This window comes from Canis aureus, chromosome 28 (assembly GCF_053574225.1).
Source record: "Canis aureus isolate CA01 chromosome 28, VMU_Caureus_v.1.0, whole genome shotgun sequence".
In the NCBI taxonomy this organism is placed as follows: Eukaryota; Metazoa; Chordata; class Mammalia; order Carnivora; family Canidae; genus Canis; species Canis aureus.
Genome location: NC_135638.1, coordinates 1,011,359 through 1,025,644, shown reverse-complemented (window position 1 = coordinate 1,025,644; position 14,286 = coordinate 1,011,359). Strand labels below are relative to the sequence as shown.

The following is a 14,286-nucleotide window of genomic DNA, read 5'->3' as shown; positions in this document are numbered from 1 at the left end:
GTCATGTATTTGGAGATATTTTTCCTTTTGCAGCTCTGAATCTGTCATTTTAAATAAGACCAGACCCATATCTCATTGGGCATTTCATCTCACTTAAATAAATAGTGAAGGAAAGAGGGTGATGTGGAATTCATGCATTCAAAATACGTGGAGTTTATGTTTGGGGATTATGTGGAAAATATTCCCAGTGAATGATTGCTGTCCCCTGAGGTTCCAGGAAAGGAACTGGAGGCCGACAAGGGATCTGTTTCTCTTCTGCATCTATATCCACAGCCCCAACATTCCCGCCAACCCTCAACCCTCTTAACCTTATAAAATACCACAATGTCGTAAAATCACACCGGGCTCGGCATGGAAAACAATGCAAGAGAATTCTACAACATAAAGTTGAAAGCCATAGTTCTAGGAAAAAGACTGGGTAGCAGCTGCTAAGGATCCCTGGGCCTGCCTTCAGGTGGAGCTGGACAGGTGAGTATGGCCTGGGGCTTGCTGCGGGGAGCAAGGAATCCTCTGAAGAGCTCTTGGATAAAGTTTCTTTCAACGAAGGTCATTCTGCGAATGAAATCTGGTGTGTCTGTCTTCTTTGCTCTGGTAAGTAGCAAAAAAAAAAAAAAAAAATCAGAGATGATTTTAAAAGGCTCCAAAGCCTTCATCCAAAATTCAGAATGTTTCAGGCTTTAGACAGGGAACTCAGGAGCTGATCCCGGACCTGTGATAACATCCCCCCCGAGGGACTATTGCCTAGTGTCACTATCTTAAGAAGAAAAAGTTTGATTTCCACTCCCCCATTTAGGAAATCAAGAACCAGCGCACAATTTCAGGCTCGGAATCCTGGTTCTCTCCAGATGAACCTGTGCCAACCCATTCGCACCTGCATCTTCTTCCCAGAGATTTTAAGACTCCGTGTGTGTCTTTTCATTTTCTCTTCCTTTCTGCGTTGTGCTGAAGGCAGTGTTGGCTTCATTGCTCCCGTTGATACCCACTGTGGTGAACTAAGACAGAATCACAGCTAAGGGCTAAGACTTGTGGACGGGAGAAACGTGGTTAAAATCCTACCTCCGGCGCTCTTTGGCTGTTAGTTGGATACCAGGAAGCTGCTTAACCTCTCTGAACCTCACTCATTCAGCTCTAAGCCCTCCTGCAGGGTTGTCCTAAGACTTAAATTGAGGCTATGCAGTCACTGGAACTTGCAGAATGCTTGCTCTGTGCCAAGAGTACATTAAAAGTTCTACAGGAAGGGTTATTCTATCAAACAGAGGAAGCTGAGGCTTATTTTATGAGGAAACAGGCCCAGGAAAGCTAAGTCCCTGGAGCCATATTGCAATCAAATGGAGAGGCTGGCATCCAGTGAGTGGTCTGACCCCCGGTACCCTTAACTCCTCTGCTGTGATGGCTCAGTAGGTGGCCAGTGGAAGGTTTTGCATGGTTTCTGACACAGAGCGAGCTCTCGGTGGAAGTAACTATGATGTCGGAGCAACGATGATGACAAAGGAGGACCCAGCTTTCAAACAAGTGGAAAGGGGAGGAAGACCACTGAGCGATGTGGCTGTCGGGGATTACGTGTGTGCTGCTCCTGAGCCCGCAGCTCGGTCAACAGCCTTGTAAGTAGAATCACAAGTGTAACTGGCTCAGAGCTTTTCTAAATGTTACAAATCCCTTCTCTACAGCCTCTAGGCCAGTGGTGCAGTAGCACTAATGTTTTAGGCCAGGTTCCTTGGGAAACTTGCACAGATCTCCATCTTCGTGCTCAGAAAATTTATTGGTAATGGGATCCCTGGGTGGCGCAGTGGTTTGGCGCCTGCCTTTGGCCCAGGGCACGATCCTAGAGACCCGGGATCGAATCCCACATCGGGCTCCCGGTGCATGGAGCCTGCTTCTCCCTCTGCCTGTGTCTCTGCCTCTCTCTCTCTCTCTCTCTGTATCATAAATAAAATATATATATATATAAAAAAAAGAAAATTTATTGGTAATCTCGAGATTATCGTCTGTGGGGAATACAGAGAGCAGGAGTGGCAGAGGGAAGGACTGCAGTGCTATGCAGTCCTAACAAAAGCCTCAGTCTATCCCACAGGGAATGTTGAGGCTGATAGTCTGTGGTGGGTGGAATTCTAAGATAGCCGCACGATCCCTGCCCTCTGGTGTACATGCCCTGTGAAACTCCTTTACTTTCAGCGTAGGCAGAAACTGTAGATGTGATGGGATATCGCACTCGTGATTAGGTTACTAAGAGGTTGACTTGGATGGAGTTAATCAAAAGAGAGATTATCTGGGTGGGCCTGACCTAATCAGATGAGCCCCTAAACAAGCCTGTGGTCTTCCAGAAAGTGAGATTCAAAGCATGAGTGGGAATATGGGGCGGGGGGGGGGGGGGCACATGGCAGGAAGCAGCAGGCAGTCTCTAGAAAGGCAAGCATGGTCCCTGGTGGATAGCCAGCCAGGAAATGGGAGCGCAGTCCTACAGCCAAAGGACTGAATTCAGCCAACACCGAACTGAACTTGAAAGAAGACCCTAAGCTTCAGATGAGACCACAGCCCTGGCTGGCACTTTAATGTCAGCCTGGGGTGAGCCCTGAGCAGAAGACCCAGTTGCGCCAAGCCTGGACTTCTGACCTACAGAGCTGTGAGACCATGAGAAATGTAGTTTTTACTTAAATTTTTAAAGCTAAACCTTTAATTTTGAGATAATTGGTGATTCATTTGCAACTGTCAGAGACAATACAGAGAGACTCTGTGCGCCCTTTACCAAGTTTCCCTCGATGGTAACATGTTGCCGAGCTTTACTACAAATCACGACTAAGGTCTGGACGTTGAGGCAGTCAAGCTACAGAACATTTCCATCACCATGCTGACGTCTTCCTTTTGTCCTTTCATGGCCATGCCCCCTTGCCTCCTGCGAATTATGTGATTATCAGGGAGCCCCCACTGCAAGGGCAGCATCTGTAGGACAGAGCTTAGAGCTTGAAGAGAGACCTCCTCTTTCGCATGTCTGCCGTTCACCCAAACTGCTCGTTTCTTCTCGTGGTGGTTCTCTCAAGAGGACCAGCTCAGCGGAGGAACACGGGGCGGGGGGGGGGGGGGTGTTCAGTATGTACTTGCTGAATTGAACTGAACTAAATGTGGTTCAGCCAGGGTATTGCTTTACTGTTATTCCTTGTAATTAAATCTGTCTCTCTGGGACTTCTCTTCTCCTTACTCCCACTTACCTCAATATTAGAAAACCCCTCCCCTCTCCTTGCTTGCCTGTGCTTAACCGCAGATTTATGGGAAGCAGGGGCCCTGGTCACTCAGGGCCACTCAGGGCCACTCAGGACTCCTGGAAACCAAGTCTGTGTACCAGAGTGATCCTTCCAGGCTCTCAGGGCACTTCTTGGTCTGGATGGTGATAGCCTTGAGGGCAGGGATTGAGCTGTCTTGGTGATGAGGGTGGGGGGCATGGCACTCCAGTCCCAGCTCATCCAGGGACAGAGGAGTATTTGTTTAATCAATAAGTGCTAACATTTGGTTAGATGTGAAGGCCCCAGGAAGTCATTCCAAGAACACAAACTGGCATCCCAGGGTTCAAGTTGCCCAATCCCATCCATCACCACCACCAGCCCCCACCACACACCCAACTGCCAAAGACTGAACTCCTTACCTTCCTTTCGAATCTTCTCCTGAAGCCTTCTCTGAGTCCCTTCTATGTCACTCCACAGCCTGGGCATCCACTCTCAGCATTCTGTTCTGGAGCCCTCCTTCCTCCCCTCTTCTGGCCAAGGATGCTTGTTCATACCTGTTGTATCTCCATTTATAATAGCCAGCTGGGAGTTCCTTTCAATCCCAACCCTGTCTGCCTCTGAGTACTATCTGCTCCACCTCCTCACCGTGAAGACCCAGCCTTGCAGCCTCCTGCCTCACATTCAGGAGCTTTGGTGGTGTTGTCGACAGTGAGAGGAGTGGCTTCTGAGTGTTCCTAGGGAGTTGTGAGGATGTGCTGGACGCTTGGTTGAAAGAAGAGGCCTTCAGAGTAGAGGTTTCTAGGAATCACCTTTGAGAGGAACTAGAAAGGCATAGAAATAATGGCAGATCATACATTGCTCTCTGCCAAGGATTCAGCTCCCATCACATCCTATAAAAAATAAATTTCCTATAAATTTATTATTTATAAATTTATTATTTATAAAAATATAAATGTTTTATTTACTATTATTTATTATTATTTATTTAATATTTTTATAAATATATTTTTATATTTATTTTTCTGTAAATTTTTTATTTATAAAAATAAAACCGCTCTTAAGATCATACCCACTCCTCCAAGGTTGGCAGTGGAAGGAGATCCTCCGTGTGGATAAGGTGCTTCATGGCCCCAATTCCCAGGGAATGGCTGCCGCTTCGAACGTCCTGCCCAAACCCTGTCCATGAGTCTGCTCTCTGCGTCCAGGCCATCCCAAGGGACCTTGCTGGAGAACAGACAATCCTTAACGAGAGCACTTAGACGCCAGGGATCCCAGGCTCCTCTACTGTGTGCTCCCGCAGCATCAGCATTTCCCCAGTCCAACGGCATAGACGGCCATTTGAACCCTATGAGAACCAGTGGCTGTCATAGGTCTGCCCTCCCTGGACTGTGTCTGAGTCATTCATCCCCATATTATAGATCAGAGCTGAGTGACTGCCACGGGAGAGATGCTCAAAATAGGTTTGTTGGGCGAATGAATTTTGCTTACGGCTCAGGGATGGCAAAAGAGAAAACAGGCCCAGAAAGCTAGTCCTGGCTGAGGAATGGGGCCCGCAAAGTGTAACGTGCTCATTCCTCCAGCTTGCATTCTTCTCCAGGGTCTCCCTGCTCAGCTCCTGGATTATCTCCACATCTTTTCCTTCCCGCCTGGCATACTCCGACATGGCTACACTTCTCAGGACAGACCCTCGGTGTGAGGGAGAGACAGGAGATCTGTCTCGTGGTGTTGAAATTCACTCTCTAAGTTTCCAGATTCTGACATGAGGGGCTACATCTCTCCTGGTTAATAGATTCTGGGACTGTCCGCCTCTTGCGAGGTGTGCACTTGCTCTAGGTCGGAAGGGAACATTGAGAATTAGCAAGAAGGAGAAAGTAGTCAGTTAACAGTGACTGTGGGTGGGTGGGCGTGGCGAGCAGGAAGGAAGGCACCTGTGAGGTGTATGTGCCCACGGCCTCAGCAGGACAACCTGTTTTTATATAACAAAAAGGCTAAGATCCACGCTTCGGGGGATTTACGTCATATGTACTATGTAAGGATTTAAGGCTTCCCTTGGTAGCCTTCACACCTAGGACTCCACTACAGAGACTTGAGGAGCGGGAGATTTTAATAATTCGTATCCATATCCGATGTGATTTCTCTTCTGAGATATAACAGAAGCTGAAGGAAGCAATTACAACAGGAAGGTATTTCTCAATGACTCAACTTGATCATTTGTTTTTTTAAATTTTAGAATCTTAATGTGAGCCCGTAATGGGACGCTGTGCCATCTGTCAGGCATCACTCCCAAGCACTGGCAACGGTGATAGATAAACCAGGGACAGTCCAGATTGTTCCTCCTCACCTGGGCCCGAAACATGCCCCAGAGGGAGTCTGGCTCACCAAAGACACCAGGACCCTCGACATTGGAGCTCCTGATGGGAAACCAAGAAGGCTCTTTGGAGCACCCACGAGGGCTGTGGGTGATGTAGCTGAGGAAGGGCACGCGTGGACGTAGGTTGGTTCTGGGGATGTTTTGCATCAGAGGTAGAGGACGATCTGATCCACTTCACTTCACCAGCCCCCGGCCGGGAACTGCAGACCTGGAGAGACAATGACAAAATGCCTGGAAAGCTAAAACAAAAGTTGGGGGGTAGCCGCGTGGAGGGAGGGTGAGGAGTCACTGCTGGAGTGACATGGGAAAGGCACAGGGCCACGTACTCCCAGTGAAGTACAGCTACTGCCCGTGAGTGCTCAGACCACCCGGGAATTTCTAGTCCTCTTCCGTACTCTGAGACCAAACAGTGCATGCGACATTTCTTTCCCTTTCTTTCTTTCTTTCTTTCTTTCTTTCTTTCTTTCTTTCTTTCTTTCTTTCGAGAGAAGGGCAGAGACACAGGCAGAGGGAGAAGCAGGCCCCACGCAGGGAGCCCAACGTGGGACTCTATCCCGGTTCTCCAGGATCACACCCCAGGCTGCAGGCGGCGCTAAACCGCTGCGCCACCGGGGCTGCCCAAGTGCAACATTTCTAAAACTGACTTGTTTGAAAACCGCTAGAAACAGAAAGATGGAGATGGGTTTTGACTTAAACATGGAAAGGAGGGTTTCTCTCTGGCCTCGGAATGTGACCAGTAAATGAAACAAAGCGGGCATGAGTGCATTGCCTCACTCAGAACGCCTCCGCTCATCTTCCCACGCTTTCAGCTGTTTCTCGGACTTCAGAGCATTTGATCTTCCTTCCACTTTCTCCACGGGCAGCACATCTTGAAGGTGAAGAACACCATCCTGGTTGATGGGCAAAGATGGACTATCCAGGAAGTGTTTGTTTTCCTACTGTTTAAAAAATCCTTCCACTAGAAGAATAAACAAAGGAAAACCTCCAAGGATGGTTTAAGAAATGTGCTGATGATGACTTGGGGAGAGGAAAACCCGTTCCACATCCTCTGTCATCCCACTGAGGTCTGAGACAGAAGAATATCGCTTCCCAGTCTCTCCCATGATCTCCTCATCCAATAAATAGTGGTGACAATAGCGGCATAGAATACTCACAGTGACCACTTAATTGATTACCCAAACAGAGGCTCTTTTGAAAGAGAAAGGGGATGCTCGTAATCATCACTCCGGGACAACAGGCTGACACATATGGTCACCCTAATATCAGTGGAAATGGGATCGATTCTCTAGTCGGGCCCAGATTTCAGCCCTAGCTGCTCACATGCTTAGTCACCACATGAAGGTAGACCTGCTATTTCACCTCCAAAGCCCCTCTTTGCTCATGTTATGTTAATGCTCATCTTGCCAGATTGTTACGAGGATTAAAGGAAACAGCGTATGTGAAGTCCCCGGCATTGCACGATGGCGGCATTCCACGTATGCCCACGTTCTTTGCTTCACAGCAATATGGCGGGATTAGTGAATCTGGTTCACCTGCTCATGCACCCATGAGTGAGCTGGGTAAGCATTACTGAATGGAAGAGGTGTCGGACTTCTCCACAGGGGGTGCTTTACCAATTGGTGAAGGTGTATTTGGTTGTCATAATTATTCAGGGGTGATGGAGGGTGCTACCTGCATTTGGTGAGTGGGTATCGGGGACACTAGACATCTTAGAACATTCAGAAGAGCTGCCCAACATGAAGGATGGCCCCTCATCTTTCATAGCTTCCTAGTGTCCCACTGGACATTCATGTGGATTAAAAATAATAAATTTAAAAAACAGTAACTCTGCATAATGATCTGAGCCTAGAGATCATTTTTATTTTATACATAAATGGAAAGCATTTTTTTGCATCATTCTAATATGCACTGGATTTTCCAGGAATGTGTCAGCTGTATGAATTCAGAGAAAATTGCACTTTGTTCCACATTTTACCAAGAGTGGCTCACCATTTGGGGACCTCTCATCACTAGCAGCCATACCACTGCTGGGCAGTAATGGTGAAATGGGAAGGACATGTTAGTCACTAAGACAACATACCTGTCTTATTTATTAAGTTCAAGGCCCTCACATTCACATGGTTCTCCATATAGCAACACACATCTTACTTTCATGGCTGCTAGGGTGGCCATGCCTAAGGAGTCACATAGTGAAAACCATATTATTTTCTTAACAATTATTTTTTCTTTTATTTCTCTATAACGGTATCATATTTGTGGCAGAAACTGCTAGATGCTTACCAAAAGCTATGCTCTCCTCTCTCTTCTGGACTGCCAACTAGACTCGATTTCCCAGCCACTAGTGCATTTAGTATGGTCATGGGCTGTGTTCTAACGAACGGCACCTGAGAAGAGTGTGACATGCCACTGCCAGGCCTGGCCCATGAAAATCTCCCACGCACAACCCTCCATGTTCTTTCTCTTCCCCACGGATTACTTACCTGCCAGCCCACGATAGGAGCTAGAAGTAATTTCTATTCTGTGTAAGCCTTTAAATATAGGGCTTGTTTGTTTTAGCAATCAGTGTACCCTAACTAAAACAATATGGTCTTCTTCTTCCTCTTTTTTAATACTTATATATGTGGATTTCATTTTAAGGTAGTAAAGAGGACACTTAAAATATCAGCCATGAAAGAGGCCTTCGGTCTGATAGGGTTGAGGGCTACTGGCCAAGACTGTGCAAGTTTTTGTAAGGACCATAAAGAAGAATGGCACGTGGTTGATACCTCATCAAGTTTACGATAAGAGTGTATACAACTACACAGACACGCAAATGTATGAGTTAATTATTAGTTCGAGGTAATGTGTCACACAAATACAATTGGCTTGTATAGATTGGGTGGCCTCCAAACTTTTTTTCACTCTGCAATCCTGTAAGTTAAAAACTTTTTTGAGCAAGCACACTATGTATGTGTATTTCATAGAGTTCAAGATGCTCTCCATTGTACACAACATCATTATCTTATGTCTCATGAAGAAAGAAAAATACTGCTGCCAACTCCATTGGGACATAAGGCTTTCTTGAGGCATCGGTTGTAAAATACATCTTAATATGAGAGCATTAAAATGTGAAGCGATTTATGTCTAAAAACTGGTGCGAATGGGTCATGGACATCTTAATGAATATATTAGGTCTGTTTAATAACACACAAAGATGGGAGTTTTAAAAGGTTGAAATTTTATTTTTTTTTATTTTTTTATTTTTTATTTTTTATTTTTTAAATATATTTTATTTATTTATTAGAGACACACACAGAAAGAGAGGCCAAGACACAGGCAGAGGGAGAAGCAGGCCCCATGCAGGGAGCCTGACGTGGGACTCGATCCTGGGTCTCCAGGATCAGGCCCTGGGCTGAAGGCAGCACTAAACCGCTGAGCCACCAGGGCTGCCCAAAGGTTGAAATTTTATAAGAAAAACTTCTACTACTTTCATGTTGCACCCCAAAGGATTACCCCCTCTTTGCAGACCACTGGCATAGACAGATCCTCCGTGGGCTCAGAAGAGCAAGGGTTACTATTAGCTGCCCCTGGAAGGCTATGGGAATTAGAACAGCGTTCCAGGTGAAAGAAGTTTTCAGAGGACAGAAACAGGGATGTCTAAATGGTGCTGGCGGCCAGGGAATAAAGCAAGGGGTTACAGCTGACCCAGCTTCTGAGCCTCAGTGTTAGGGCCCATGACAGAGGTAGGGTAGCCAGGAGAGGAAGCTGGTCTTCAGGGAAAAGATTAAAAGAGGGAACGGAGTCCGTCCAGTAGAGCTAATCTTGTACAGGGCAAGCAAATGATAGCTGGGCTCTGGGTTTAACGTCAGCCTGCGGGAAGAACAACACGAGATCTTGGTAGGTGCCACTCAAGGCTGATCTTTATAAGCCAGAAGTGGCCTGGTTTGAAGAGCACAGGTCAGGAGTTCCTGGCTCAAAACATCTCCCGTACCAACTGCCACTGTGCCAGAAGGGTCTTCTTTGAAAATTAATCCCTGTCGGTTAAGGGACTAACGACCCCAATTAAAATGTAATTACCCCTAACAGAAGTAAGGTCTTTTTTTCTCGTGAATTAATACTTCAAAGGGGACAGGTTGCCGAAAGGAAAACACTGTAGAAATGTAACAGGGAAGCTGGAGGTAAGAGAAAGTAGAGGAGAAAAGGTCGTACTAACAGGTGATTGGGAGAGAAAGGATCTATCTGTGTCCATAATCTGCATATACAGGCTTGGATTCTGCACTGAATTCCATGTATACATTTGTGTGTTATATAATTATATATATTAACCACCTTGTGAGAAAATACAGACATTATATATTATATGGTGTAATTTATATACAACACACACATTATATAGTGCAGATATGTATTTCTCAATATGTATGTAATGTATATATTTTTGAGTTTTCTTACAATTTTTCTCCTATGAGAAAAATTATATATATGATATACATAATTATGTCTAATTGGATATGTATAATATTATGTATATTGCATTGTATATGTGTATGGCATAATATGTATATATGTATAATATGAAGCATAACTAGGTATAATTATTATGCATAATTAGTTTATTAAAGAGTAATATAATCATATGTAGCATATATGTGTGTGTGTTTTCTCACAAGGTGGTTTCCAGCAAAAGAAAAAATGTATAACCATTGAAATAACCATTTTGGCATTTTCTAAACTCAAAAACAAGAGTAGAAATCATAACAGAAAAGATCAATAGAGTTGAATATTTTAAAGTTCTGTAAAAAAAAAAGAAAGCACCACCAAAATTAAGATCAAAAGGCAAACTGCAGGAAACATTTGCAGCAGATACAACAAAGAACCACTGTCTTTGCTGTAGAAGGACCTCAAGCAACCCAATGAGAAAAATGCAGAGAACCCGACCCATAAACAGGCAGGCTATGTAGACAGGTCACAAAAGAGAAACTACTGCTAGTCAATGACTACAAGGTCCATGAGGAGGGGAACAGGTCTGGGTGTTCAGCCCTTTTGCCTGGGTCAGTGCTGCTTACCCATTAAGTAAATATTTGTTGAATAATTGATTAAATGAATGAATTAATTAATTTAGAAAAGTCAAGCAAATTAAATATTTTTGTCCATCGCTATAGCAAAGATTTTTTTTTAAAGAAGTAATATCCAACGAGGATAGTAAATACATGTAGTGAAAAGGAGTTTTTCATATGAATTGATGGTCATGCAAGTGGGTGTGACTCTCCAGGGAAGCAATTTGTCAATAATATTAACCTCGATGTAAGAGAGAATTTCAGAGCTCACCTCCTTCCACTGTGTGGGAAGATGATGCCTTCTCGCCAGACCTCATCCCCCCTGGAGTCAGGCAGGGCCGTGTCCTGGCCGACGGGTAGTGGGCAGGGGGGATATATGTCCTTCTATACTGGAGCATTGGAGAGCCTTCCTCTGAGGATGTGAGTCAGAGAGGAGGCCTCGGCTGAGACGATGAAGCCACAAACTGAGCAGTCGGGACTGCTGAGTCCCTGTGGAGAAGACAGCGACTTCAGAGATCTTTCATATCACTAAGAAGTAAGTTCTTACCTAGTCAGGTCATTGACATACCAGGGCTGCTTGTTACCACAGCACACCTAGGCTGTTCTAATATACTATGTCATTTTTTTAAAGGAATATCTATTGAGCTAAGCATCTACTATAAAACAGACCCAGACATTCCATTTACAGGGAAGAAAATAATCCTAAATATGGAAAAAAGATATTTATACATGAAGATGCTCAGTTAAGATCATTTTAAAAACAGCATTCCCATAATAGAATTGTTAGTTGCTGAAGAAAAACATATCACATGCACTTAGTAGATATTTATAAAGAAGATATAATAACATGGGAAAATATTTGTGACTGTCATCCTCAAAAACTTCCTATACATATGAAAAAACTGAAAGGGAAACCATCAAAAATGTTAAAGACTCGTTCTGTTGGGTAGTGAAAATATAATTTTTCTCCCTTACCTTTTTCTACAGTTTGAAGTTTTCTAAATATTTAAAAATAAATTTGCACCAATTATTTGCTTCAACGTGGATGGAACTGGAGGGCATTATGCTGAGTGAAATAAGTCAATCAGAGAAGGACAAACATTATATGGTCTCATTCATTTGGGGAATATAAAAAATAGTGAAAGGGAATAAGGGGAAAGGAGAAAAAATGAGTGGGAAATATCAGAAAGGGAGACAGAACATGAGAGACTCCTAACTCTGGGAAACAAACTAGGGGTGGTGGAAGGGGAGGAGGGCGGGGGGTTGGGGGTGACTGAGGTGGGCACTTGATGGGATGAGCACTGGGTGTTATTCTATATGTTGGCAAATTGAACACCAATTTTCATAATAAATATTTCCTTCCCAATTACTCAACTGTTAGATTTATAACAAATAGATTATTTCATTATCTCATTGGTAAGAATTTTCTTAATCTGGAAACAGATTTCCCAAGTTACACCAAATTCTGAATGGTGAATGATCTTCGTACTTTTGCCACCTTTTTTTTTGTTTGCATACATGCAGAAAATGCAAATCTTAAAGAAAAAAATTTCTATCCATTCATTTCTTTTAAAAGCATAGCAGGCTGTTTATTGATGCTTTAAAATAAAGAGAATGTGACCTTGAACAAGACCCTCCTCCTCCCTGGAACCCACTGTGCTTGTCTGAACCATGGGGGCTGAGTCTGATGGCCTCTACGACCACTGCCAGCTCTAACAGTCTGTGAGTCTACATACAAAGGACATAAGAAGTTGATAATTTCACAGGTCAAAGATGTCGTTCAACCAGGTTTTGGAAAACACCCACCTCATTAGTATTTGTAAACATGTATCTACGGAAACTGCTTGTGTTTGTGCGATAATCATTTATGGATTTATCTTTGTGCAGTCTTCACAAAGCTAAGATTGTGCCCCGGCCAAGCTTCTAACACCGTATGCTGGAACATAGTTTTGTAACACGTTTGGTGGAATCAAATAAAAAATCGTCCTGACAAATGGAGGTACCATCAGAGTTCCAGAAACTGGATGGTTTCCCTTGAAAACATACCGTACGAATCCTGAGAGTCACAGTCCTCAATAGACACGATTTCAGAAAATTTGAGAAAAATACCCTGGGCTGGTGAACAGAAGAGAAAAACTAATTAAATGCAAGCAGCATCATTTTTCATCCAACCTGGGTCATTGTTGTCCAAGGATTCCGGAATGACCGGCTTGTTCCCTAATTAGCTGTGCTCTCTGGCTCAGAGAGCTCTGGCGTGTGGACAATGAAGGACCTTAATCAGATGACATCAAGGGTCCCTTGCAGCTTTAATAATATGACAATTGAGCTAGCATTTATCTTTGCTATCATTTGATGTCCTTCATCACTGATTAGAAAGAAAAAAGAAAAAAAGGTCAAAACCCAGGTTGCAGGCAAAGAGGCACCTCTGTGCTTGATACTGTCTGATGGGCAGGACTGGAAACTTCCAGCAGACGCTCTTCACTCCTCTCCAGCTGGGCTGTTCCCGCTGCTGGTGCCCGGGACAGAAGCTCGACACGACGTGGCTCAACTGGAGTGGGTGTCCCGTGGCACATGTGAGCGGGTCACTGAGGGGCCGTGGGTCAGCTGGCCAAGGACAGTGGATTCGGGGACTCCGTTGTGGTGAGGACTGTCTACACTTCTGGGGCTCAGGTGCTTGGAAGCGCTCCGTTGAGGCGAGGACACAGTGTGGCCAGCTCTGGGCTCGCGCCGCCACAGCTCAGACCCTTCCTCAAGGTCGGGACCGGGGGGGGACACTGACCGCACCGCTCGGGCCCAGGCCGACATCGGTGCCAGCACCGCCCGGAGTCGGGAGCTGCCGGTGGCTCGAGGGCCGGGGTCTCCGGGGCAGATGTGCGGCCGTTCCTAGCAGAGCCTGAGGCTTTCGGGATGATTTGAAAGTCGCTTCCACGTGGAGGGACCTGGAGGGTATGATGCTGAGTGAAATAGGTCAGTCGGACGACAAATACTATATGGTCTCATTCATTTGGGGAATATAAGAAATAGTGAAAGGGAATAAAGGGGAAAGTAGAAAAAATGGGAAATATCAGGGAGGGAGACAGACCATGAAGACTCCTAACTCTGGGAGACGAACCAGGGGTGGTGGAAGGGGAGGAGGGCGGGGGTGGGGGTGACGGGGTGACGGGCACTGGGGGGGCACTGGGCGGGATGAGCACTGGGGGTTATTCTGTATGTTGGCAAATTGAACACCAATAACAAAAATTCACACACAAAAAAGAGTCGTAGGCCGCGGGCCAGGTGCTTGCTGCTCGGCGGCGCTCGCTGGGCGGCGGCGGCCGTGCTCGGGGCTCCAGTGCGCTTCCCAGGCCGCGTGTCCTCGAGGGCGGCGCCGCCTGCCCTCCTGACGGCGGGTCCTCGGGGTGACCCGAGGGGAGCTCCCGGGAGGCTGCTCCTCCGCACGCTGCGCCCCTGGGGTCCGCCCGCAGGCTCCTCGCGGGGACGCGCGGCCACACGCCCGGCCGCCCCGCCCTCCGGAGCCGCGGGTGACAGGACAGTGGCCACGGCCCGGGCACAGCCGCCCGCCCGCCACGGAGCCCCAGGCCCGGAGCCCCCGCGCGGCGCCTCCCGCGTGGTCTCCTGAGTGAGGCAGGTCCCTGCGCGGGGGAGGCGAGCGCGGGCCTGAGGG

At 46.1% G+C, this 14,286-nt stretch overlaps 1 long non-coding RNA gene across 11 annotated transcripts; it reads right to left on the bottom strand.

The window, feature by feature from the left end:
• Window positions 1-382: 382 nt before the first annotated feature.
• Window positions 383-14,066, bottom strand: LOC144300289 (uncharacterized). 11 transcript variants are annotated; one of them, XR_013366873.1, is made up of 9 exons: window positions 13,870-14,066; window positions 12,429-13,561; window positions 10,894-11,111; window positions 7,867-7,970; window positions 5,557-5,794; window positions 4,285-4,439; window positions 3,635-4,036; window positions 872-992; window positions 383-588 (listed from the first exon to the last, which is right to left on the bottom strand). It is a non-coding gene; the product is annotated as an uncharacterized LOC144300289 (long non-coding RNA). The 11 variants fall into 11 exon arrangements; XR_013366878.1 differs by lacking the exon at window positions 7,867-7,970 and having other exon boundaries at window positions 3,635-3,778; window positions 3,861-4,036; window positions 13,870-14,065; XR_013366879.1 differs by lacking the exon at window positions 7,867-7,970 and having other exon boundaries at window positions 3,635-3,769; window positions 3,861-4,036; window positions 13,870-14,065.
• Window positions 14,067-14,286: the final 220 nt, after the last annotated feature.